Genomic DNA, 27,771 nt, shown 5'->3' on the forward strand with positions numbered 1-27,771 from the left:
GATACACTGATTTTTTGGATCATCACTACAAACAGAACAATATTGATAACCCGTACCTACCTTAAAAAAAAAAAACAATCTAGCCTAAATACTTGCCTCATCCTTACTCTGAAATAAGGCAAGTGTTCTTCGGGCAAAAGTTCATAGGGGAAGGAACAATTGAATGAAAGAGTTTATTCCAGGAATATTTACATTTCTATTTGCCAAATGTCATTAGTTTTCTGAAAACAACTAGAGTTGAGATAAACATTCAAATTTAGAATGTTTATCCATACCAGATATTTGAAAGCTACACCCATGGTAAGTATTTCCTGTTGATTTTTAAGATCAATATTTTCCCACTACCTGTTGCCTCGGTCTGCCTGCAACATCAGAGCTGCCCTTCGTAAGGTTCTCTTGGACTCCCTCCGGCAGGAGTGGCCGTCGATCTCCGCACTCCCCTGTGGCGCTGTCCACAGATCCACTTGGAGATCGACCGGCTGTGGAGAGCATGACGCTTCAGAGTCTCAAGGTGAGCCCCCTTCCCAGCCAGAGGGAGGACCGGCCCACATGCTCACCTGGTTCTACGTTCTGGTGAAATTGGCAAATACAGGATTTTTAAAACTGTAATTGGACAAGTCACACCTTTTTTCACTCCACCTTCTCCTACTTTGTACTTCTCTAGTGTCCCTGGTTTGGGGGAAGCTGCAGGCATTTCTGGGACCTGGATAAGGGGAGAGGTTGAGCGTGGGGCTATGTTGAAAGGGTTCAAAGTCCTTTCCAAGTGCAGTTGCCTTATTGATAGCCTAGCAGTTCCATGTGGAAATAGCTTCCAGCTGTCTCCTGTGTGGGCTCCCCAGCCCTGCGAAACACCCCAAAAATGCAGATCAGAAGTTATCCCATATGTAGGTGTCTTTAGGTGAAGTGTTATGTATGTGGAAGAGAAAGAAAGATCGGTACAAGGTCTGCCTCAGTGGCAGAGAGCCGCCTCTGCCGACACCGTCCTCGGACCAGCCTGCGTGGAGTGACTGAAGCAGGAGGAGGTAGGTGGCAGATAGGGGACCTTTCACAGGCCACATCCCAGCTTGGCAGAGTCAACGGTGGGCCTGCTTTGCAATCCCACTTACTCCTTGGCCCAATTCTGCTTCCTCTCTTTCCCTTTCACTTACTAATGTCTGCTAAATACCGTATACCCCGATCTCTGCCTCAGCATCTGCTTCCGCATAATCCAACTGTGGCAATAATCTTAGGAAAATGCTGTTGAAGGATAATTTCCAGAAAATGGTAAAAGGACTCTGAGGCAGATATAAAAGTGAACATATGTTGAAGAACTTATTTTACTCATGATATGAGGCAGAGGCTACAAGTGTTTCAAAGGAAAAGTCAAAACAGTATGAATTAATATGGAATAAAAGTATGTCAAGATGAATTGCAAATGGAGACAAAACTGGCTTTTCCAGAAGGTGGAGGAAAGGAATTAAATCACTTGTGGAAGAGCCAGAATGTGCAATTATCAGCGACCTACAATTTATTAAAAAGAATTGCAAAATAGCTCAATGACAATGAACAGGATTGGAGTCTTTTAACCTAGAAGAGTAGAGTATAGAAGATGCATTTTCCTGTTGAAACGCATTTTTTTGGTACATCTCTTATTTGCAAAAGTGCTTTCCATCCTACCTTCCTTTTACTTTCAAAAGAAATAACAGGTAAAGTATAGTCAGCAAATTCTGTTGGGATTCCAGCACACACACATAGATTAAAAATATTTTATAAAATTCCAAACAGGACTGGATTAAGTAACAAGAAAAACTCAACAAAACCTTAAATAGCTATAAATGACTATCATTAAAAATTAAACATAATATTAGTCTAATATTTGCTTTATTATTCAAACACAAGCTTTGTAACAGAATCATAAACCCAAGCAGGCTCTTTTGAACAATAGAAAAATATGATTATGTTATAAATATAAATACTGAATTACATGTTGACTAAAATAGAAAATATGCAATATAGAAACATAATTTATAATAATATTGTCAATATGTTGGTGACCTAGGAAGGTGGTTTAGAAATGTATAAAATTATGTCCAACTGACATCTCTTTGGGGCCCAATTCATTTGTTTCTTGCAATCGTGTTACAAATTCACAAATGAGATCAGTTTCTGGTGAGTTTCTCATTTTCAAGTTCAATTTTAAAAGTACAAATACTGTCATAATTAAAACTATTAGAAAAAATATAAAGTCTTCAGAAGTTTGTGGACTTTAAAATTGAATTTTATTAGGTGGGAAACTGTTCATAGTGGGTATTTTATTAATATTTTGTAATGGTAATGCTTAAATTTTCCAATTCAAATGTTTGAAGTGTGACAATAGATTTTAAATGATTGATGTGAGTAATTTTAAATGTGTTTAATATTTTAAGGGTGCTATTTACTCCTCACAATCCAGTGATGTGTATGGGTGGTTATCTGTACAATTCTGTCACATCAAATGGAAGAATAGAGTTCTTTGTATTCAAGAAGATATTTGGAAGCCTGTTCTAAAGATATAAAATTGCTCTCGGAAAACACTAGGAGAAAACAGGCTGTATTGTTCTTCCTCAAAGAGCACAAAAGGCAATCAAACAAGGGAACTAGAATATGGTAATTATTGAGAATGTTGATGGTACCCTTAAGATTAAGCCACTGAAGATAAATGCTTTTCTGGGGATGAATTTTCTGAAAAAAATCTATTAAGTGTGTGTGTGGGGGGGGAAGGCTGGCAAACTTCTGCTTCTACCTTGCACAAAACAATCCATTTGTGTAATCTACCAAATCATATTTCTTGATTTTGCTTATAGAGCATGGACGGTGAAATCGATTACTAAGGAGATAACAAATATGAGGAAGGACAACAACAACAAAACAGGTAAAACGAAGGTAATAAAGGTGTTATTTCCTGAAGAGCTTTGGCATGTCAGGATTTGAAAAGGTAAACACATATGTGCTCCCTTTTGTTTGCAAGGCAGCCTCTGACAATGAAGATGAATTAAAGACTCAGGAAGCTAATGCCCTTGATGTTAATTTGCTTACAGTTCTCTTTCTTGCAGAAGCTCCTTGGAGATCAGATGGCTAAGACTTCATCTTTATTTCATGTTTCTGTAACTTTAAAACGAATTTCTCTCCACTGCTTCTCAGATACTGACAATAAATCCATAATGCAAATACTGAGAATGCTAGATTTTGAAAGAAACCAAAGAAACAAAGCCAAAACCTTATTCTTGATGAATATATATTTTTGAATCAGTAACGTAATGGCTAAACAATCATATTAGAATTGACACTTGCAGTTTTAGAGTGGGGATAACTTGGTGGCATGTAAAGTACCCTCGCAAAGGTCTCAGGTGATGCATTTTGGTTGACTGACTCTATTATTGATGAAAACATCAAGGCAGCTCTTCACTGGGTCATAAAATATTGTGACTATTTTAAATTGCCCTCATTCTTTTTAGTTTTCCAACACTCCTACTTTTGACAAAACCAAGCACTATGGCGTGAATGCTTATTTTCTCAAAATTCCTAGGTTGAAGTCCTGACCCCCAGGTGATGATATTAGTTGGTACCTTTGTGAGGTGATTAGATTATGAGAGTGGAGCCTCATGAGTGGGATTAGCGCCCTTATAAATAGAGGCCTCAGAGAGTTTGCTGATCCCTTCCACCATGTAAAGATACAGGAGAAGTTAACAGTCTACAACCAAGAAGAGGGCCCTCACTAGACCTTCATCTTGCTGGTACCCTGTTCTTAGACTTCCAACCTCCAGAAATGTGAGAAATAAAAATCAGTTGTTTATAAGCTACCCAGTGTCTGTTTTTTTTATAGCAGTCCAAACAGACTAAGACACCAAAATATTTCCAGTGTGTTTTAAAATATAGAAGCAGCTACAACATAATCCCACTTTTTAAAACAGTAGAATAAATTTTAACAATTATTTCATACTTGTAGGAAACCCTCTTGAGAAGTCCCTTTAAAGATAAAAAAGCATGGGGACATCTCTGGGTGGCTCAGTTGGTTAAGTGTCCACCCCTTGATTTAGGCTCAGGTCATGGTCTCAGGATTGTGAGATCAGCCTTGCTTTGGGCTCTGTGCTGGGTATGGAGCCTGCTTAAGATTCTCTCTCTTCCTCTCTCTCTCTCTGCCCCTCCCACCCCTCTCTTGCCTGCTCTAAAAACAAAACAAAAAAAGACAAAAACAAAAAAGACCCCACATGTTATCTTAAATCTCCTAGTTCACACTATCTACTAGTTGATTATTAACATGGTCCATGATTTGAGTAAGTATATGAGGAATGAGAATTTTTTTAGGCTCACACATACACATATTTATCATAAGCACAGGGCATTATACTATTTCTTGCAATATTATCATAAAGCAACTTTATCATTTGGACTCCCACCACTACTTTAAATTTATTCATTGGGACCATGTCCTCCCTCACATGTGGATGCAGACTTATACTGAACTATGACTTGACTTCCCTGTTTTAGGTTATTGAAATCCCTATGGGCATGTTCCCATTTCAATTCCAAAATGAAGCAAACTTGATTTTAAATTGAGATTTCTTCTTTTCCTTTGGCTGATTTCTTATCAGCTTACTGCCACCTCTCATGTAAATAATACTGCTGCTTTCATTCAAGATTTTTTTTTTTTTAAGCATCTCTTCCGTACTGGTCACTGTGCTAGGCAAACCAGACACAAATGGTCAGTTCTTTCAAGGAGCTTACAGTCTGATCGGAGGAGAAAGATAAAGATTCAAACAGACAAGTAAAATGAATAAATAATTGTCATGCAACACAAAAATGGAAGAAACACATGAAAAGCTTTGACTGACCTGTCTTCGGGGGTAGCCCAAATCCAATGGTGATCTCAGCAGATATTCCCATCCCAGCTTCCTAGAAGATCAATGTTGTATATTCCCCATAGTACAACTAAAACTGAGCTTTGAAATTTAACTGAATTTTACAGAAGGCTTGGAATAGCCTGAGTGCATCACCTGGAATAAACACCCTCCTGCATTAAGTGGTGGGTCTTAGAACCCACGGGACAAAAGCTGCGCACAGTCCCTACCTATAGAGTGACGGTCAGTTTCACCAGCATGAAGCCACAGACATTTCTCAATTTTACACCATAGGCCTGTTAGAACAGAGTGTAGTGTTGGCCTGGGATGATGGAGGGTTCATCCTTTTACTTCCCAGGTAACACATTCTCATCATCGTGAACGAGCAAAACACACATGACAACCAATATCACACATTCAAAACCCAGGTTACTCAGCTTTTAATAACACAATTCTTAGGACAAAGCCTACTCACTCTTAAGGAGCCCTTCTCTAAACCCGGCACAATTCCTTATTGTAATATGTGCTCTGTTATAAGTAGAAAAGAGCCCTCCTGTGCATTCATATGAGCGATTTAGACCAATCTCTCTTTTGAGGAAGTTCCTAGACGAAAACAGAAAGATATTCCAGGAACAAATCACAATCTTCACATACAGGTCAACCTAAATCCACATTTAAATAGAAAATATTTTCTAAATATCCAGGGACACACGTGATTTACATTTCTGTGTAAATTCAAACCATGGGGTTTGAAATCAGCTCACCAGTAATCAGAACTTGTAAGAACAACGCATAGGGAATTGCCTCATCATATCCTGTTGGCTATCATCAAAGGGTTGTTTTTAAGAACAAAAGAAAGAACTTCCCTAAAGATATTTCAGTATTCACTGTAAAGAGCAAGAAGTGCTTGTGAATTCCTCCAAACACAATTTTTCCAGTCCAGATCCATCCAATTTAATCCACCCCATTAAACATATTTGACTCTACACACAACTGAGCCTTTTAAGGCCTGAATTCTTATATTTTTATCTTTGTGCTCTAACATCTAGTCTGCCTAGCTGCAATATTTTTATAAAAGTCTGAGTGAAGAAATCAAAGAATCACCTCTATCTTAAAGGTGAACCACTTAATTGCCTCATGACAAGGGTTAATTATTTAACCAATCAAAGGCTCAATTTCATCACCTATACATATTCCATACAATACTACCTATTTGGTAAGTTGTCATTATAAGCGAGAGCTAGTGTTATTAGTATTGTTGTTTTAAACAAATGAATCTGATTAGAGTTAGATTTATAAGTAGTGTGTTCCGATCAGGCAATGGAGAATCAGGCTGGAGAAGGTGTCTGGGGATCAGTATAAGCATCTGCTCATATTAAAAGAAACTGTAGTCAGGAAACCCCACAGACATGGTGTCAGATCCTTGACTGTGACTCCACTGATTTGGGAGGAAACATTGTGGCCAATGAGATCCACACACATGCTCTTTCTTATGGAGTCTTAACTATTTTTTTCTCATTGTATAGCAATAGGTGCTTCTTTTATGTCAGTAGACCAAAGACATGTTACAGAGTCTTTTGAAGGTGGCCTTCCAGCAAGACTTTCACTTGCAAACAAGCCTCAGATACCAGGTCTGTCATAATCTTTCTAAATTTCAGACCATTTTTTCAGGCCAATTTTAGTGGACATATGAAATTTCACAGATGGTAATATGTTAGTGAGAGATGGATGTTCTTAAAAACACATGTTGACAAGGAGAACAGTTCTTTATGTCAAACATATTGGAGCCTTTTCCTCCTCCTACCTCATTCTAGTTTCCTCCTAGAAATGTCCTATAAACGTCTAGGATAAAAAGGGATGACTGGGTGATGGTTACACACCAATGTTCATGTATTTAATGCCAGGAATCGTATGCTCAAAATGGTTGCACTGGTAAAATTTTATGTTATGTATATTTTACAATTTAAAGAAACAGATTGTAGAAGTATTAGATGCCTGTGTAAATATGATTGTGCTAAATAATGAAGCCCAATTTATTTTTATTGCTTAAATAAATATCCCTCATTGGTTCAATAGAGGGATAAAGAAATAAAAGAAAGTTTCAGCCAGGTTTAACCTCACAAGATTAAGCAGTTGGGGGTTTTGTCTGTTTTTAGATAAATGCCAATATTTTCCCTTATCAACAGCTATAGGGACCAGCCTGAGTTGACGTTTTTGAATGCAAAGAGAAATTTATGCTTTAGTGGGAAACTATGGATTTCTAACATTTTAGAGGACACCTCTTCGGGTTGTCTTATTCTGATTCTATGGAAGCTATTTTGCAACTGTGTATAGATAACTCATAACAATGCAAAATAATTCTTGTTTGTAGACATACAAATTCTTTCCTGTCTGGGTAAAGGTTCAACTGATTCTACTCTTTCTTCCCCATCTTGTGGAAAAACCAGTTTGCATCCATCTGCATATTTATTTCAATATTCCTTATCTACAAATGTGTCTAAGCTTTGGATTCTCGTCAGACTGAGTTATAACATCTGCCAGGTTTTTTCATTGATTACAAGTTAAATAACATCCTTAACACCTGTTCATTTTTATATCTGTATGAGAATCATGATTTTTATCTTTTTTGAAAATTGGCTGTTAACAAGAACAAATGAAGAAATTTATTTTCCTTTAGACATAAGGGAGAGAAAACAAGGAAGTCTTTAAGTTTGTCATTTATTCAGCCCTGTGTATCAGTTAGGAAAAGATTCACATCAGAAAGTTAATTCTGTAATAAGGATTATTTTACTGATGGAAGTTTATCTATAATGACTAGTTTTCTCAAATGCATGTTGCTTCTTGAGCCCTTTTTCAGTTAAAAATTTATACCATGGCTCATCTGTTACTAAAATTCCAAAAGATTATGTAAAATGAACCATAGGTAGCATTTTATTTTTTTCTATGGAAAATTCCACAGCAAATAAGCTACCTGAAAAAAAAAAAGTGTGGTGCAGATTTTGACAGCAGCTGGTTAACTAAAATTCAAACTACTTTCAATAAAGCATAATTAGATTTTAATTCTAAATAAAATATGATGCTCCTTTTCTCATCTAAATATTTATGGATGGTACAAGTGTTTGTGGGCCCATGTGTGCAGAGGAGAGCAGAGCACATGGGGAGACATTTTTTAAATCACTGAATTTCAAAAAGCATGCATTAGCTTCAACAATGTTTTTTATAAGTACTTTTGGGATGGATTAAATATTTCCTCACAAATGTAAAAAAAAAAAAAAAGTCAAGGTACTATTGAATATATCAAGGAGAAGAACGTCTACAATATACGCCTTTGTAGAACAACTCAGAAATCTGTTTACCCGAGTATCTTGGAAAATATTTAAAGGCTGTCAAAGACTTCTAACTATGTCAAGTAACCGTATGTTTTTAATCAAGATAACTGGAGACAGTGGTCGAAATAGTAAGTATTAAAGAAAATCTATAGTGAGCTTGATCAGCTGTAGGGAGAACCCTCACCAGGCTCCTTCATTCTGCCAGTTTCTCCAAGATAGGTGTAGTAGGGTTCTCTAGGGAAACACAGCCAAAAGGATTTAGATATAAATACACATAGACATACATATACCAACACACACACATACACACACACACACACACACCCCATACGCTTATCTCTATTAGAAGATTTTTTTTTTTTTAAGATTTTATTTATTTATTTGACAGAGAGAGAGACAGCCAGCCAGCGAGAGAGGGAACACAAGCAGGGGGAGTGGGAGAGGAAGAAGGTGGCTCCCAGCAGAGCAGGGAGCCCAATGCGGGGCTTGATCCGAGGACCCTGGGATCATGCCCTGAGCCGAAGCAGACGCTTAAGGACTGACCCACCCAGGCTCCCCTCGATTAGAAGATTTCTTACAAGGAATTGATTTTTGGGGATTACAGAGGCTGACAAGTCCTAAAATATGCAAGTTGAATCCCGGGAGAGCTGAAGGCTCGCAGGCTGGAGACCCCAGAAGAGTCACTCTTTGGGTTCGAGTCTGAAGCAGGAAAGGACAGATGTTCCAGCTGAAGGCAACTAGGCAAAGCAAGTTCTCTCCTACTCAAAGCAGATTCTGCCTGTTTGTTCTACTCGGGGTCTCGACCAACTAGAGAAGACCACCCACATTAAGGAGGGCAATCACTTTTATTCAGGCTACCGCTTCAAATGTTAATCTCATCCAGAAACACCCTCTTAAAGGCACTCTGGATAATGTTTAACCAAATGTCTGGGTATTCAGGTTGACACACAAAATTAACCAACCCAGTATGTTAGCAAGGCCCAGGGCCTAAGAGAATTTGTGTTAATGAAATTGCTTAAAAGCATGAAGTTGAACAAAACATCAAAATGGCTCTACTAATGTTTCAGCAAAGTTCGATTTTAAACTAAGTAACCTTTTTCTTCTCTTCCACAAACCTTCCCTCCTTCCTCTTCTTAGCCTTTTGTTTCAGGAACCCATATTCACCCTGAAAACCTGACAAAGGAGGCCAGCAGCACTTTCGCAATTCCTGTGGAAACCCGTTAGATCCCTTTACCCTCCAACCCTTTCCTACAGGTGGGCTTGTGGTTTCGAAGCCCTTAGCCTGCTACAGCTTCCTTTGTCCAGCAACCTACAGAGCTATTGTTCCTCTTTTCACCCAAACTCTGTCCTCCGTTACTCATTTTGGCTCCTGAGCACAGAGGCCAGTTTTCAACATGAACACATCTGTTTGTTCCCAAATTCTGTCTCTCTAGATAAAACAGGTCTAGAATATTCACCTGCACACACAGAGTTTTCCCAAAGTTATCTTCTGGATATTCTAACATGTTTTGATGGTCGGGGCTTGGAGGGTAAGTAGAATCAGTTATTTGCACGTTTACATTTGATTTTTCAGTATAGAATGTCATGTTTGCTTTCCTGTTACCGCGGAGTCTCTGGATCACTTATTGCCATGATTCCAGAAAATGCTGACAAATAATTTTCCAGCACTTCAGCTGGAAAATGATGTAAAGAGAGTAGGAAACACGCATTTCCTCAGATAAGTGGAGAACACAGACAAGAGAACATAGAATTGAATATATTGATACAAACAAGGATGAAAGAAGGAGAATCAATAGTTATATTACATCTGAAAATTATAGTCTAGGAACTTTTCATAAATTAACTCATTTAATTTTCATAATAACTCTGTTTGGTAGTTTTTGTCCTTCCTGGTTCATAGATAAAGCAGCTTATAAGCGGCACAGTTGGAATCGCTGCCCTGGTCTGTTTGATTTTCAAAAACACTATGTTCTTCCCATTTCATCATTGTTTCTGCAGATTCTGTCTCCTCTCTCACTCTTTTTTCCCTTTGTCAAAGCATCAAATATGGAAATCACATAAAAGCTGAATGTTAATGTATTTATTACCTTTTCTATGTTTCATAATCATGCAAATATCCTTTAACTTGGACTATTTAGCATGTGAATGTGTATCATCTTGAGAGTACGAATGCACGTACGTGTATATACTCTAAGCATGGCTCGTAAACTTGGTGGTTGTGAATAGAAGCTGGCCACCAATAGATTGGTGAAATTAAGATTCTTGACTTAAAAACTAAGGAACAGAACTTGTATCCATGGTGACTCCACGAATGCGCCAACACCTGGCAAAGCTCACTCGGAAACATCTTGTCAGCTTCTGTCAGAAATGCTCATAAAAAAGAGAAACAGGATAATAAGAGAGCCATTGAAAAGCAAGTTGTGAGTAACAGAAATTAAGAAAATACAATTAAACACGTGTTTGTTTCCCATGTGCAAAGTCACTGAGGAAGCAGAGAAGAACAAAATATGATCCTAGCCCTCAAAGAGCTAATATTTTTATAAGGGGAGAGACGTGTGTATAGAAGTCACAAAACACATTAACAGTCACGGTGTCTAAGTAAAAACACAAGGCGTAAAAGGTTTGTTGACGGTAAGAACTTAGATCGGGGCTTGAATGAATGGTAATATTTCCAAGGGGGCACTGATAGGTGAGGGCACTGAGAAGTCAGGAGATGAAGTGCCATGAGGCGGAGGTGAGGCCGTCGGGAATGTCCCACGATACGGTCAAGCCAAGCCACCACTCCACCTATCGACTGGCGTGTTGAAGAGTTTTAAAGTGACTTATGCTACAGCCACCAGTGACCTTTACATGGCCAATCTCAGTGGATGTATTTCAGTTATTAATGCGATATGTCAGCAGAAATTAGGGCTGTTAATCACTTCCTGCACCGAGAAAGGCTTCCTTCCTTTAGCTTCTCTGAATCCTTAGTCTTTTTTTCCTCTATAGCCACTCTCCAATTCCTATGTCCATCATGTCTCCTCTGAGCTCCAGTGTCACCACTAAGAGCTTCTAGTGCCAAATAAAAGCCATTATACCTGAAACTGAAAGTAAAGTTATGTTCTTTTCCTTCCTCTCCCATTGTAAGCCTGGGATTACTCCGGTGTTCTTTTTCAAAGCAAATAACATGATCACATCCAACTAGTGGCTAAAATCAGAAATTCAGGCGTTATCCTTAATACCTCTCTCTACCTAACACCACCAGGTCCAGTGCATCTAGATTCATGTTAATATTCCCTTCAATTATCCCTCATCCACATCTCTCGCTCTCTCCCTCTTTCCCTATGCTTTAGCCGCATCGGCTCGTTCTGGTGTTTTTGCATGTGCAGCATACACCCTTCGGCATTTTCTATCCCACCCGCCCCACCATTAATAACCACTCTTGTTTTCAGACCACAGCTCAACTACAGATTTCCTGGTGACAACATTTATAATCCTCCTCGTTAGATCCTTTTTCTGCTGCATCTTATCCCAAACCCCGGTAGTATCAGGATCGTACTGTAAAGATCAATTTATAATTATTTATTAACTTAGCTCATTAATCACCACTAGACTGTAAGTTGCCTGAGAGTGGGGAACGATCTGTCTTGTGCTGGTACATAATAGAATTTAAATACATATTTGATGAATGAATGTCAGAATAAGCTAACACCTGAACTAGAAGCAGGGAGGGTAGGAAGAAGGCAGGAATCTAGGCTTGTACTACTGTAGAAATAGTTGGGTTGGAATAGATGGTAAAGTTTTAGGAAATGGTAAAAAAAAAAAAAATACAATTAATAAAAATGACTGTTTTCTGGAGGTAGGGATTTAGGGAAAGGGAGAATCAAGGAGAACTCCTAAATTTCAAGGTTATTTGAATTTACTCACTGACTGTTTAGTGTAAGATGTGCTTAGGGCTGAGGATGGACCAGGGAATACCAAGAGAAGAAGATGGGGACAGTGGCAGAGGAGAACCAAGAAAGGAAAAACATGAGGGAAGAGACAGTCTGTATGATGAATAATACAAATACCCTGTTCCTTATCAAAATTCTAATTTATATAATACAGACTTGTGGGTTTCTATTTTATTCAAAGGATTATAATACATTAATATCATTTATTTTGAGGCTCCAATTATCCGAGATGTGAGCAGTGGGAGTCATTTCATTTGGCTTCTGTGCCCTTTTGACAGTTCCCCATTACTCTCTGAACATTTCCTTTCTTTCTGATGCAGCAATGTGTTCCAGATTCATCTTATACTTTTTTTCCCCAGACTTATTGAAATCAGCCTTCTTTCATTTTGTTTTTCTTCCCTTTTTTTATGTTTTTATTTTTACAAGGAGTCCTGGTTCCTTTCAGTAAAAAATATTAGAAATCAAGGTCTGGGTGCCAGGTATACACACACACACACACACACTGTATGTATGTATGTGTGTGTGTGTGTATGTATGTATATATATATATATATATATATATATGCATTTATATCTATAGCTATCTACCTACCTGCCTATCTAAAACTTTGCATTAGCACTGGTATCTGCAAATTTGAACACCATAGGATTCCTTCTAGTTGTCTTCTTTTTCATATCAGTCCTTCTCTCCATTGACAGTAAGAAACCAGACTCTCATTATTCCTAGTTATTAATTTTATCAGTCTCTCTGAATATAACCTCTGACCTGTATATAATCTCCTGCCACTTTCACCACTGTCCCTGCACTAACACTTCCTTTTCCCTGCCGGGGTTATGACATTCTTCACCAGGCCAGTGCCTGCATGGAAGCCCTCCCAACCTCTCTTGGTCTCTGACACCCTGAGCTGGCCACCTCCCTATGCAAAAGCCCTCCTCACTCTGCTGCGGCTCCCACATTCAATGTCAGGGCACCTCCTAGCACAGATGCCCTCCTCATTGCATAACGGTTCTGGTATTCCACACTGCCTCCCGCCACACCCCCCCCAACTACCACAGCCTGCATAGCTCAGACTCCTCTAGTGTCTTTGGAGCAGAAGAGTCGGAGAAAGACAGACGATATAATCTTCGTAAATCTACTTTTTACAATATGTAATTAACATTTCCTATATTATTGAATTCCCCTCTCCTATGTGACTTTTATGCTATTTCATTTGATTAATGCTATCTTTTATAGGATGTTCTTTTTCCACCATGGGAATGATTGACGATATCTGAGAAGGTAAATGTGATTTTATAGAGACTATGTAATCCATGCACATTCCATCTTGGTTTTTCATTCCTTTAGGAAGATAAATGTACTTTGAGTAAAAATATTTTGGTTTGAGTCCCAGTTTTGCTGTGTGATCTTCGATTCCCAGTATCTCAGTTTCTCCTCTTAAAATGAAGGTGTTCAATTCATTTTTGTGTCAGGGACTTGGTGCTAGTTGCTTCCTTTGCTTGGATCACACTGATTTTGGATGTGAAATTTATTTACTCTGGTCAGTCAGGCCTCAATTCTCTGAAGAATTGGCATTTGAATAAGGATTTTCCTTTACATCCTTTCTGTGGTGCATGAAAGTCTCAAATCAGCTGAGAACAGTCGTTTAGTGAGTTGGTAGTGATGAAGATTGCAAATGACATTTTAAAAAATAGCAATTCTGTAAGGAAATTGCTGTATTAGCTTAATAAACAATAGAGACTAAAATGTTATATTAGGGCAAACAGCTGTAAATGGTAATGATGGTTGAGATGGTGACAAATACCAAAACACCTTGGGGAAAATTTTGTAGCTTCTAGGCCACCTAGAAATATGTAATGTATAGTCTCCCATAACTCCTCCCATTGAGACTTAGGCCTTAACATCTCAAGTTTTCCATAAGCCTCAAGTCTGCTGGGGGTTGTAGAAATGCTGAAAACACAGTTCTTCTCTAACTGCATTTCTCTACCTCTTACCACCTGCTTATTCATATCCTCACTATTTTCCTTTTTAGAGGTTTTTTTTCTCCTCATCACCGCAGCTCAGCATACCATTGCTGACCCCAAATCTACCTCACGGCATTATTTTAGCTTTATTTCCCACTGATAATGGCTTCATTTTCCCCGTATGTTTTCAATTCAAATTTCTGTGCAGGAGAATATGAATGCCCCAGCTCTCTGTGAGAAAATGCCATAGGATCCTGTCACACCTATATGTGGCGAGGGAGAAGCGTCACCTGGTTTATATCACTAGAGGCAGTAGAGGGCACAGTGTGGCTTAGAAAGGACAATGGTCAAGACAGGTATAAATGGACTTTTTACTCTAATTTAAGTAATGACGTTAACAACAACAAAAAAACCCAGAAGCAATTGCAAAGTGGAAGCACATTAATATCACAGTTATACAGGAGGCTCAGATTGTCCAGTCAGTTTCTGAAGTATATGGAGTCAGTTATTGGTATTGTGATGAATTTTATTCTTCATTTATAAAATATGTAAAAATTATTTTAAATGCTTTCAAGTATAGAAAGCTGTTTGCAATCTGTACAGCTTTATTCCTTTCAAGGACAAGATTATGTGATTTGAATTTCTGGATTTTGTTTTCCAAGTTTTTATTAAAATAATTCCTACTATACTTGGTTTACAATACCAATATAGACCTACTAAATTTTCCCTAAGCAAGTATCTCTCACCCATCTGCATATAGTGATTTCTGTGTAAAATTAATAACTATTATTCACCTTACCCTGTTAAGTACTATAAGTTATAGACATAGGCAGAATCCTGACATTCGTATTTACAAAATAAATACATGTAAAGAATATTTTGTAATTCTGACAAGTATAGTACTGAGATATTTTTCCAAACCAGAGCAAGAGAGAGAGAAAGGAATGGGGTGGAGGGCATGAACCAATGGGGTAGAAGGAAGGAGAGGTTAAATACTAGAGGCAAAACCAGGTAGGCAAAAGGATCTTAGAGCCCAGTCAAAAGCCGGTGACCACACTGGCAATTTAGTGTCGTCTATAATCTGAACCTGAATTGGATTAGGGCCTGCATCAAGCAGGACATGTGTATGAATTTCGGGTGACTTCCAGCAGTCTTCTGGAAGAAAGTCTTTATTGTTTACTAGAGACTGTTTCAGAGCCAGGCACCTGTCTCCACATCTTTAGCTGCGTAATCTAGAGGTCATTCTGGAATACTGACCTATTCAAGGAGATATCTCCTAAGACATTGAAATCTATAGCAAAATATGGTAAATACGATTAGGAAGTAAGTATCCTACCTGGCCATCCGCTACCATGTTATTTGATCTCCTGATTTTTTACTAGATTTACATTTAAAGATTTTAGTTATATGTACCAAATTGATGAAATAGGCCTTATTTTATGCTTAGAAAACCTGAAGTCACATTTACAAACCTTAAGAAATATTTGTTGAACTGAATGTTGAAAAACAGCTGTTTTCCACTTAAGCTTAGTACTTTATTCTTTCTCCTCCCCCCCCCTTGTGAATACGAATGTCAGGATTCTGCCTATCTTCTATAACTTATAATACTTAACACGGAAAGGCCAATAATATTTATTAATTTTACACATGGGGAAGAGGCCACATCGGAAAAAGAGTGAAGACTTGGTCTGGGAGTAAAATGAACCCTGGTTGTCCTCGGCAGGGAGGGAGCTGGTGGTGCAGAGAAGGGCAGAGAACAGACTTTCACACCAGGGAGCCCAGGAGCAGGGAGGAGGAATCTCTATAATATTTGCCTTTGAAAGTGAGAGGCACCTAATCTCTTGAGTTCTTAAAACCAGCAGGACTTAAATGCTGGAATTTAAAAAATCAGCTGGCTGCGCTCAGGGAGAGTCTGACCGGCATTAAGAAGCAGAGCCCCCACCCTTAAAGAGACAGCGTGATAAACAGCCTGGTAGATACAGCATAGAGCCAGCAGTTTGAAAAACAGCCAAAGGTAGACAGGAGGGAGAGTGATTTGCTTATCTAGAGGGTGGCCTGGAGAGACGGGGATCAAGCGGAGAACCCTTCCAGGAACTGGGGAGCTGGCAGGTGTCACTTCCCTGCCCCCTGCCATAAACCACAGCCACCTGCAGGAACCCGCACAAAGCCCACACTTTTACTAACTTGTTTGCATCACTGCCTGCCTGCCCCCAACTGTGCGTTTTAGCAGATCCACCCTTTCCAGTCACAGGTCCCTCAGTCCCGGAGCTGCGGGCCTCTCCCCTGGAAGACCAGCAAAAACTGACAACAACACATCTCCTGACCTGCACATTTTGCTAGATCTCCGTTCTGGCAGCAGGAGCAGGTCTCATTTCATAAGCAGACCCCTGCACACCTTGCTGCCCACAATAGCCAAAGAGGGCCTGTGCAGAAACTGGGCTGAAGGAAAAAGAGGCCATGACTGGACAGCAGAGCCCACAAAACATGCGCAGAAGCCACTCCCTGGGGAAAAGGGGACACTACAGGACTTCTTCATAAGGCTGTTATCGTTGAGAGCAAGAGAAGTGGCCGACCTTCCTAACACATAGAAACAGAAACAGGGAGTCAGATAAAATGAGACAGAGCAACATCTTCCAAATGAAAGAACAGGATCAAACCACAGCAAGAGACCAAAGCAAAATGGATGTAAGTAATATGCCTGATAGAGAATTTAAAGTAATGATCAAAAGACACTCACTAGACTGGAGAAAAGAGTGGAGAACATCAGTGAGACTCTTAGCATAGCGATAAAAAAGAACCAATCAGAGATCAAGAACACAATAAATGAAACTAAAAATACACTTGATGGAATAAACAACAGGCTAGATGAAGTAAAGGAGTGAACCAGCAACCTGGAAGACAGAGTAATGGTAAGTAACCAAGCTGAGCAAAGGACAAGCACAGAGATTCTTCAAGCTGAGTCTAGTCTTAGGGAACTCATGTACTCCATCAAGTGTAATATCATCTGCATTATAAGGATCTCAGAAGAAGAAGAAGAGATAGGGGGCAGGAAATTTATTTGAAGAAATAATAGCTGAAAACTTCCCTAATCTGGGGAAGAAAACAGATATCCAGATACAGGAGGCACAGAGATCCTCCAAAAATTCAACCCGAGGAGGGCCACACAAAGACACATGGTAATTAAAACGGCAAAAAGCAGCAATAAAGAAAAAAAAAATTAAAAACAGTAAGAGAAAAGAAGACAGCTATATACAAGGGGAAACCCCATAAGGCTATTAGTGGATTTTTCAGCAGAAACTTTGCAGGCCAGAAGAGTGGCATGACATATTCAAAGTGCTAAAAGGGAAAAATCTGCAGCCAGAATATTCTCTCCAGCAAGGCTATCATTCAGAATAGAAGGAGAGATAAAGAGTTTCTCAAATAAAAACTAAAGGAGGTCATGACCACCAAACCACCCCCACAAGAAATATTAAAGGGGACTCTTTGAGTGGAAAGGAAGACCATAAATGAGAATATGAAAAGTAAAAAAACATAAAAGCAGTAAAAATAAATATTTGTGTAAAAATCATTCAAGATTCATAAAATAAAAGGATGTAAAATATGACACCATATACCTAAAACATGGGAAGGAGAGGAGGAAAGAATGGGTTTAAACTTAAGTGACCATCAACTTAATATAGGCTGCTATGCGCAGAAGATGTTATATACGAACCTAATGGTAACCGCAAGTCAAAACCAGTCGGGATATGCAAAGAGTAAAGAGAAAGGAATCCAACTATATCACTACAGAAAGCCAACAAACTGTGAAAGAGAGTAAGAGAATGATCAGAGAAAATCTATAGAAACAACCACGAAACAAGTAACAAAATGGCAAAAAATGCATATCTATCAAATGTAAATGGACTAAATGCTCCAAGCAAAAGAAAAAGGATGACAAAATGGATGAAAAAAAAAAAAACAAGACCCACCTATGCTGCCTACAAGACACTCATGGGACACTCATTTCACACCTGCAGAATGAAAGTGAGAGGATGGAAAAACATCTATCATGCAAATGGATGCCAAAAGAAAGCCAGGGAAACAATACTTATATCAGACAAAATAGACTTTAAAAATTCTGTAACAAGAGATACAGAAGAACACTACAATAAGAATAAAGGGGACGATCCAACCAGAGAATATAACGATTCCAAATATTTATGCACCCAACATGGGAGCACCCAAATACATAAAAGAGTTAATAATAAACATAAAAGAACTAATCGATAGTAATACAATAAGAGTAAGGGACTTTAACACCCTAGTTACACCAATGGACAGATCATCCAAACTGGAAGTCAACAAGGAAATGGTGACTTTGAATGACACATTGGACCAGATGGATTTAACAGACATATTCAGAACATATCACCCTAAAACAGCAAAACATACATTCTTTTCAAGTGAACATGGAATGTTTTCCAGAATAGATCACATATTGGGCCACAATACAAGTCTCAACAAATTAAAAAAAAAATCAAAGTCATACCATTTTTTTTTCCTGACCACACTATGAAACTAGAAATCAACCACAGGAAAAAATCTGGAGAGAGCACAAATAACCTCTCTGGAGAGAGGTTAAATAACATGCTAATAAACAATAAATTGGTCAATCAAGATATCAAAGAAGAAATTAAAAAATACATGAAACAATTGAAAATGAAAGCACAATGATCCAAAATCTTTGGGATGCAGCAAAAGTGGTTCTGAGAGGGAAGTTTATAGCAATTGAGGCCTACCTCAAGAAACAAGAAAAATCTCAAATAAACAACTTAACCTTACACCTAAAGGAGCTAGAAAAAAAGAACAGTAAACAAAACCCAAACCCAGTAGAAGGAAGGAAATAATAAATATTAGAGCAGAAATAAATGATATAGAAACTAAAACAGCAATAGAACAGATCAATGAAGCCAGGAGCTGGTTTTCTGAAAAGATCAACAAAATTGACAAACCTCTAGGAAGACTCATTAAAAAAATAAAAGACTGAGGAACTAAATAAACAAAATTATTAACGAAAGAGAAGTAATAACCACCACCGCAGAAATACAAACAATTATAAGAGAAAATTAGGAAAACCTATATGCTAACAAATTATACAACTGAGAAGAAATGGATAAATTCCTAGAAACATATAATCTACCGAGACTAAAGCAGGAAGAAATAGAAAATTTGAACAGACCAATTACGAGCAATGAAATTAAATCAATAATCGAAAAACTCCCAAAAAACAAAAGTCCAGGACCAGATGGCTTCACGGGTGAATTGTACCAAACATTTAAAGAAGAATTATTACCCATTCTTCTCAAACTATTCCAAAAAATACAAGAGGAAGGAAAACTTCTGTGTTCATTCTAAGAGGGCAGTATTACCCTGATACCAAAACCAGATAAAGACGTCACACAAAAAAGAAAAATACAGACCAATATGTCTCATGGATATAGATATAAAAATTCTCAACAAAATATAAGCAAACCAAATCCAGTGTATAATAAAAAATCATACACCACGATCAAGTGGGATTTATTCTTTGGGATGCAAAGGTGGTTTGGTATTTGTAAAACAATCAACATGATACCTCACATCAATATGAGAAAGGATAAAAACCATATGATCATTTCAATAGATGTAGAAAAAGCATTTGACAAAATACAACATCTATTCATGATAAAAATCCTCAACAAAGTAGGTTTAGAGGGAACATACCTCAACATAATAAAGTTCTTGTATGAAAAACTCACAGCCAACATCATACTAAGAGCTTTTCCCCTAAGGTCAGGAACATGACAAGGATGTCCACTCTCACCTCTTTTATTCAACATAGTCCTGGAAGTTCTAGCCACAGCAATTAGACAACAAAAAGAAAGAAAAGGCATCCAAATTGATAAGGAAGAAATAAAAGTCTCACAGACGACATGATATTACATGTAGAAAACACTAAAGACTCCACAAAAAAACTGTCAGAACTGATAAATTGATTTGGTAAAGTCACAGGATATAAAATTAATATACAGAAATCTGTTGCATTCTTAGACACTAATAATGAAGCAGCAGAAAGAGAATTAAGAAATCAAACTCATTTACAATTGCACCAAAAACAATAAAATATCTAGGAATAAACTTAGCCAAAGAGGTGAAAGACCTATACTCTGAAAACTATAAAACACTGATGAAAGAAATTGAAAATGATAAAAAGAAATGGAAAGACATTCCATGTCATGGGTTGGAAAAACAAATATTGTTAAAGTGACTTACCACCTAAAGCAATCTACAGATTTAATGCAATCCCTATCACAATACCAACAGCATTTTTTCATAGAACTAGTAAAAACAATCCTAAAATTTGTTTGGAACCACAAAAGACCCCAAATAGCCAAAGCAATCTTGAGAAACTAAACTGGAGGTATCATAATTCCAGATTTCAAGTTACATTACAAAGCTGTGGTAATCAAAATAATATGGCACTGGCATAAAAAATAGACACATAGATCAAAAGAATAGAATAGAAAACCCAGAAGTAAGCCCACAGCTATATGGTCAATTAATCTTCTGACAAAGGAAGAATGAATATACAATGGGAAAAAGTTTCTTTAGCAAATAGTATTGGGAAAACTGGACTGCTACATGCAAAAGAATGAAACTGGACCACTTCCTTACACCATAAACAAAAATAAATTCAAAAATGGGTTGAAGACCTAAGCGTGAGATCTGAAAACATAAAAATCCTTGAAGAGAGCACACGCAATATTGTCTGACACAGACTGTAGCAACGTTTCCCTGAAGCAAGGGAAATAAAAACAAAAATAAACTATTGGGACTACATCAAAATGAAAACTGTCTGCATAGTGAAGAAAAGCATCGACCAAACTAAAAAGTAACCAACTGAATGGGAGAAGATATTTGCAAATGACATATCCGATAAAGGGTTAGTATCCAAAATATACAAAGAACTGATACAACTCAATATCCAAAGAACAAATCATCCAATTTAAAAAAGGCAGAAGACGTGGACAGACATTTCTCTAAAGAAGACATCCAGATGGCCAACAGACCCATGGAAAGATGCTCAACATCACTCATCATCAGGGCAATGCATATCAACAGTACCATGAGATATCGCCTCACACCTGTCAGAATGGCTAAAATTAAAAATGTAAGAAATGGCAAGAGTTGGTGAGGATGTGGAGAAAAAGAAACCCTCTTGCAGTGTTGCTAGGAATGCAAATTGTTGCAGCCACTGTGGAAAACCGTATCACAGTTCCTCAAAAAATTAAAAATAGAACTACCCTTTGATCCAGGAATTGCACTACCTGGTATTTACCCCCAAACTACAAAAACACTAATTGAAAAGGATACATGCACCTGTATGTTTACTGCAGCATTATTTACAATGGCCAAGATATGGACGCAGCCCAAGTGTCCATGGATAGATGAATAAAGAAGTATATATGTACATGTATATAATACACACACACACACACACACACACACACACAATGGAATATTACTCAGCCACAAAAAATAATGAAATATTACCATTTGCAACAACATGGACAGAGCTACAGAGTATAATGCTAAGTGAACTGAATAAGAGAAATATAAATACCATATGAATCACTCGTATGAGGAATTTGAGAAACAAAACAAATGAACAAGGACAAATAGAGAGAGAAGCAAACCGAGAAACAGACTCTTAACCATAGAGAACAAACTGATGGTCACCAAAGGGGAGGAGGGTGGAGGGATGGGGGCAACAGGGGTTGGGAATCAAGGTGTGTACTGTCACGAGGAAATAAAGAGAGGGTTAATAGGTTCTGAACAAAGACCAAAGGAAGTGTTGGCAAGTAAACTATATGACCTTTGAGGACGTTAAAACTCTTGACATCTTGAAAAAATAGAATAAAATAAATGTGTAGATAGCAATAACAACAAAACAACAATCAAGAATAAAGAGTTGAAAATAGTAGGAGAAATGATTCGGACCCAGAGGATGAGACAGGCATAAACTAGGAACTACAGAAAGGAAGGGCAGAGTGGACAAGAGGCAGTTGCAGAAAGAGTTGAGTATTTAGATTTCTGGGTTTCGGAGAACCCAAACAATAAAGTTAACAAAAGGCCAAGACTTGATACACTTGGGGAAGTTTTAGAATCGCAAAGGTGAATTTACAATCCCACAGCATGCACATGGGTGACAATGGTTATCTACAAATGACAAAACAAAGCTAGATATTGCTCTAAGCAATAAATACTAAAAATGAATGGAGCAAAGTCTTCATCATTTGGAGAGGATGTTATTTTGATACAAGATATGTCTAGCTGCATGGATAGGTCTCTGCTCTTTATGTTTGCTTATTTTTGACTTCTTGACCTATTAATAAGTTATTATGTTCTTTTATTTTCAAGAATCCTTGTTAAATATCTATGTGTGTCCCATACCTAGTATTTTTGTCTGCAGAAATATTGAGCTATAGTTTCCTTATAATTAAATTCAGCTATTTAAATGAACCTGTGTTGAGTTTTGGTGAACAAATGCCTTTTGCCTCTACTTCATGGCATTCTCATGTGATGTCGGTGTTCAGCATTCCAGCAGCCTCATGGCAGAGAAAGTGTAGACAACGTTGGAAGCATAAAGCAAACGTTACGAAGAGTTTTCCGTTGTCTCATTTCTACTTCCTCATCCCCAGCAAACTAACCCCAGAGGAACTGCACTATATTCAGGAGTGCGGCTACTTTGAAGGGGCTTATGGTGCTTTAGTGGGGTAAATAGCACCCCCAGCAAAACATAACGCACACATATGCAGGCAAGGTAATTAATTGTGTGTGTGTGTGTGTGTGTGTGTGTGTGAAACATTTTACCAATTATCTCACTGAAATGTGTCTGTTACAGGTTGAATTTGGAATGCGCGGGTATATGTAATACTCTTAAATTGTAACTCTGTACCAGTGATCTTGGCAGTTGAACACTTTGCCATTGTTAAGAAAAGGGATTTCAAGCTTGTGATTTATACTATTTTGAATGAATTAAATTTTCTAAGCTCAGAATACCTTGATTGTAACCTTGCAAGACCCTAAACAGAGGACCCAGCTAAGTCATACTTGGACTCCTGACCTATAGAAACTGGGTAATAGTACACGGAGGTGTTTTAAGCTACGAAGTTTGTGTTAATTTATTACTAAGCAAAAAGAATACAGTAGGCCTGTGTTAGTGGAAATGGCCCTAGAGTTTCCCTATTAAGAAGGATGATGGATTAAGACTGATCTATCAGATTGAACATATGACCTAGAAGACAAATTAAACATTTTCAAAAACTGAAATGAAAATAAAATGAAAAACAAAAAGCAAAAGGAAAAATAAACCCCCAAGCTATCGTGTTAAATAAAGATAGAGGTGTGGGGCAGAGCTGGACCCTTTTACCTTTTACTGTATTTTCTCACTTCTGTGTTGTTTTTGACACATCTCTGCTCTCTTTGAGAGCCTTTACTCATATGGAGTCTATCGATATCTATAATTTCACTGAAACTATAGTCTGTGGATTTATTTTCCTTTTTTGGGGGGGATATTTTCAGGTGAAGGAGAAATATATTGATTTATCACAGATATATACTAATAGGACATTCTGACATCTTTTAGGTATCTCCCTTTCATTTACCTTGAAAGGTCATAAATGTTTCCTCCTTTAGAATGTCAAGCTTTAACTATTTTTTTTCTCTGAAGTTTGGGAGCTCAGAATTCAACTCCATATAAAATACAATTTTCTGACAGAATAATAAAACTGCTTTAAAATGGGCTAAGGAGATTATATATATATATATATATATATATATATATATATATATATATATATATTTTTTTTTTTTTTTTTTTTTTTTTTTTAAGATTCTACCATTTGAGAGAGAGAGGCAGGGAGAGGGAGAAGCAGGCTCCCTGCCGATCAGAGAGCCTGACATGGGGCTCCATCCCAGAACCCTGGGATCATGACCTGAGCCGAAGGCAGACGCCCAACCAACTGAGCCTCCAGGTGCCCCAAGGATTAATATTTTTAAAAATTTTAAGTAGTGTGTAGATGGAGATGAATTACATATTTTTGCTTATATAAAGCCTAATTAAAAAATAAAGAAATTGAAAACTGTATGATTATGCTGCCATGTGAGGCAGTGCATTTTCTCTAAGTAAAACTGTTTAACAGGAGCTGGAATAATTAATGATCAAGAATATTTTTTTTTAATGATCGAGAATATTTTAAAATCAGTTACAACATTAAAAAGTCTTATTCTAGATGACATCCAAGGTCCCTTTCAGCTTGAGAACTTTGCTATATAAAAACACATTTTAAATTTAAATTTAGCTGATTTCAGAATAGATGGTTCAAGACAATGTTTTTAAACTTCTTGTGCTGTTTTCAAATTTATTGCGAAGATTGTTTTTTCTTGAGAATATGAGCTACAGATAGTGTCATTTGAATGAGGTCAAATATATAAAATGTTACAGAATCAGAGTCCAGGGAACATTTTTTTTTTTAAATGATAATAAACTGAACTGATTTCAGGCATTGCTTGATATTCGACATCACAAATGCTACTTTGCCACCTAGTGGTTGACTCTGATATTTCCTTTAGAAAAACTTTTTTTTTTTTTTTTTCCTAATACCACAAAATAGTTACTACATTCCTATTTAGGATGAAATGATTCCGGGAATCACTCAATTTATATTTTTTGTATTGCATCTTGGTAAGCACAGAATACCTAAAATATTTTTATTGAACATCAAACTGGTGCAATTTAAAATGCTTAGCTTAAATGTTCCTTTGAAAAAACGTCTCTTGCTGCTATCCTTATTTGAAGGAGTAAAATAATCAAAACTATTATATTACCTTAAAAAATAACTTCTAGATGATGCCTGGGTGGCTCAGTCGGTTAAACATCTGCCTTAGGCTCAGATCATGATCCCAGGGTCCTGGGATTGAGTCTCACGTCAGGCTCACTGCTCAGCCAGGAGCCTGCTATTCCCTCTGCCTGCCACTTCCCCTGCTTGTGCACCCATGCTGTCTATCTCTCTGTCAAATAAATAAAATATAAAAAAAAATAACTTCTAGAGAGTGGTCTCCCATGGAGACATAAAAATAAATGTGTTAATTTTATTTAACCTAATGATGAAACTGGTAATGTCTAACCACTAGTTCAAAGGAAACGTAGAAAAACAGACACATTCATTGTTAAATTATTGTGCAAATGGAGGTAAAAGTACCTCCTTCTGGAGTGGAGAAAGGAAGAAATTAGATCCTTTTCCAGACAGACATGATGTGCATGTCTATAGACAATAATCATTTTCCACAGTTATCAGCTATCTACACTTTACAGAGCTGCAAAATAGCTTCCAGAGAATCAGATCAGATGTGAGCTATAGACATCCATGTTCTTCACTAAAAAACAAAATTCTCCTTATCCATTATATAAGTTCTGTCTTATAGCTCTCCCCATGTATCAGACTATGGTATCTGTATTGTTTCAAATATAGTTCCATCATTTGAAACTAGAATCAGCAACTGGGCACACATTAGTCATGCCCAGTTTCTATTTCCACTGCTTAGAGGACGCGAAGTCCCAAACCACTTATCTTCTCCCCCAGGTGTTTCTGCGGCAGGCTGTGGGAATCGCTGGGCTAATATTTAGCCAAGGTTGAGAAGCATGGACTCCAGGGCAGAGGTGTGCAACCCTGGATGCATTAGAATCACCCGGGGAAATTTTAACAAATGCTCACATCTGGGGCCCACTTCAACGTAATGTCTCTGGATATAGAATCTAGACATTGATGCTAAAAAACAAAGTCTTCCAGGTGGTTTTAATGTGTATCTGGTTTTGAGAAACATCACTCTGATGGCCATTGGAGGGTTCAGCTGCGGTTCCTTACAGACTCTAGTCCATGAGTATGGCCGTGGAGGAGGATACAGCGTAGACAAAGGATGATAGCCCACTCTCAGTAGCAAAATCACGATTAGTGTGTGATGTGGCTTCATGTTTTAATACGCAATTCATCAGAATCCAGATTCCTTAAGGAACTTCTGTTTATCGTTTGCTTTCTCATGTACCATGCCAATAGTTAAGAAAACACTTGGATCACATTGCACAAAAACACATCTGGTCTTCTTTGGGAACATTTCCAGCTTGGATTCATAAATTGGCTCTTGGGTTCCTTTACGCAAATCTAATAAACTTGATTAATATGAATGTGCTTAGAGGTGGAGTCCAAAGGGTGTAGTTCTCTGGGGGTGACATCCCTACATAACCCTGTACATGTATACATTGTTTTTTACCCCAACCTGGTTGTGGTTTATGATAATTAAGAAACAACATGTTTCCAAAGCACACAGATGGTCCTTGTATTTTAACTAGTGCTTCATAAATGGCAATATTACTATTTTGACCATTCCCTTTCTGCAAACACTACCTTACATCAGAGGGCTTCTCCCAGTTCAAGTGCTTCCAGACATCTCACTCTTAAAATCCTGGTTTAAGCTCTGTAGGTGATTTCAATGTTTAGCCAGAGTGCAAAGTCTTGCTCTAGACCAGTGTTTCTCACTCTGCATAGGAAACAGTGCGGGGTGGGGGAGGGGGTGCTCATTAAAACTCAAGAATTCCCAAATTGCTAAATTTGCATTTTTAACCCGTTTCCAGGTAGTGATGGTAAGGCTAGTCCAGGAACACTTCGAGAGCTACCATCTAAACAGTGCTGGGATCAGCTTTTGAAACGGGTGCTTCACAATTAAAGTTTTACTTTTAATCTGTTTAAAACTAGGCTAAATTATGTTTAGGGTAGTTAGGGTAAAGTACACTGTAACCTGGGGCCTGTGTCTTTTCATAGACTTTGAACTGTCTGCTTCTCCGCGGCAGGTAGCCTGGCTGTCCTCCTTGAACCGAGGCCCACCTCCGTCCACTTCGGACCCATGCAGACCACCGACCCTACTGCCAGCCCTGCTCCAGTGTCTGATAGGTGACCTTCTGATGTCAAGGAGCCTGAAATCCCCACCCCTGGTTGTGCCAACGCCCCCATCTTGTGAACATGCCACGGAAAGCATCACGAGCAACTGCGCTGAGTAGATCAACGATTGCATCGTCTTTACCTCCCACTTTGTAGCTTGTGATTGACCACGTCTGCCCACGCTCTCCCTGCCAAAGAATCCCCCCACCCCACGCCTGTCCTTCTCTTTTTTCCCCTTCTCTCTCCCCCGCTTTTTTTTTTCTGGGGAGAAAGACTTGAGATTTTTCTTCCGTCTTCTCATTTGGTTGCCTCGTGAATTACACTTCTTTGCTGCAAGCCTGGAGTCGGGGCTCGGCCTTGTTACGCATCAGGCACTTAGGCCCTCGTTCCATTTTGCTTTGCCTATGTTTTCCTTTTTTTTTTTTTTATTTTATTTAATATTTTAGAGAGAGAAAGAGCAAACGAGAGAGCAAGTGGGGGAGGAGGGGGAGAGAGAGGGGAAAAGGGAGAGAATCTCTATCAGAGAATCCCTGCCAAGCACAAGCCCAACTAGGGGCTCAATCTCACCAAATCATGACCTGAGCACAAATAAAAAAATCTGAAGATCAACCAACTGAGCCACCCAGACGCCCCCTACGTTTTCCTTTATGACGTGACCTAAGCTCAATTTCAAATGGGA

At 38.1% G+C, this 27,771-nt stretch overlaps 1 protein-coding gene and 1 long non-coding RNA gene across 2 annotated transcripts in view; one reads left to right on the top strand and one right to left on the bottom strand.

The window, feature by feature from the left end:
- Positions 1-27,771, bottom strand: part of GNAI1 (G protein subunit alpha i1) — a 312,759-nt gene that overhangs the window by 128,607 nt on the left and 156,381 nt on the right. The window lies entirely within an intron of this gene.
- On the top strand, positions 777-27,428 carry LOC148110416 (uncharacterized). Its single transcript, XR_015724034.1, has 3 exons — positions 777-1,022; positions 2,823-2,890; positions 27,005-27,428. It is a non-coding gene; the product is annotated as an uncharacterized LOC148110416 (long non-coding RNA).

Source organism: Ursus americanus, chromosome 3 (genome assembly GCF_024610735.1).
Source record: "Ursus americanus isolate L20-20 chromosome 3, mUrsAme1.1.p, whole genome shotgun sequence".
Classification (NCBI taxonomy): domain Eukaryota; kingdom Metazoa; phylum Chordata; class Mammalia; order Carnivora; family Ursidae; genus Ursus; species Ursus americanus.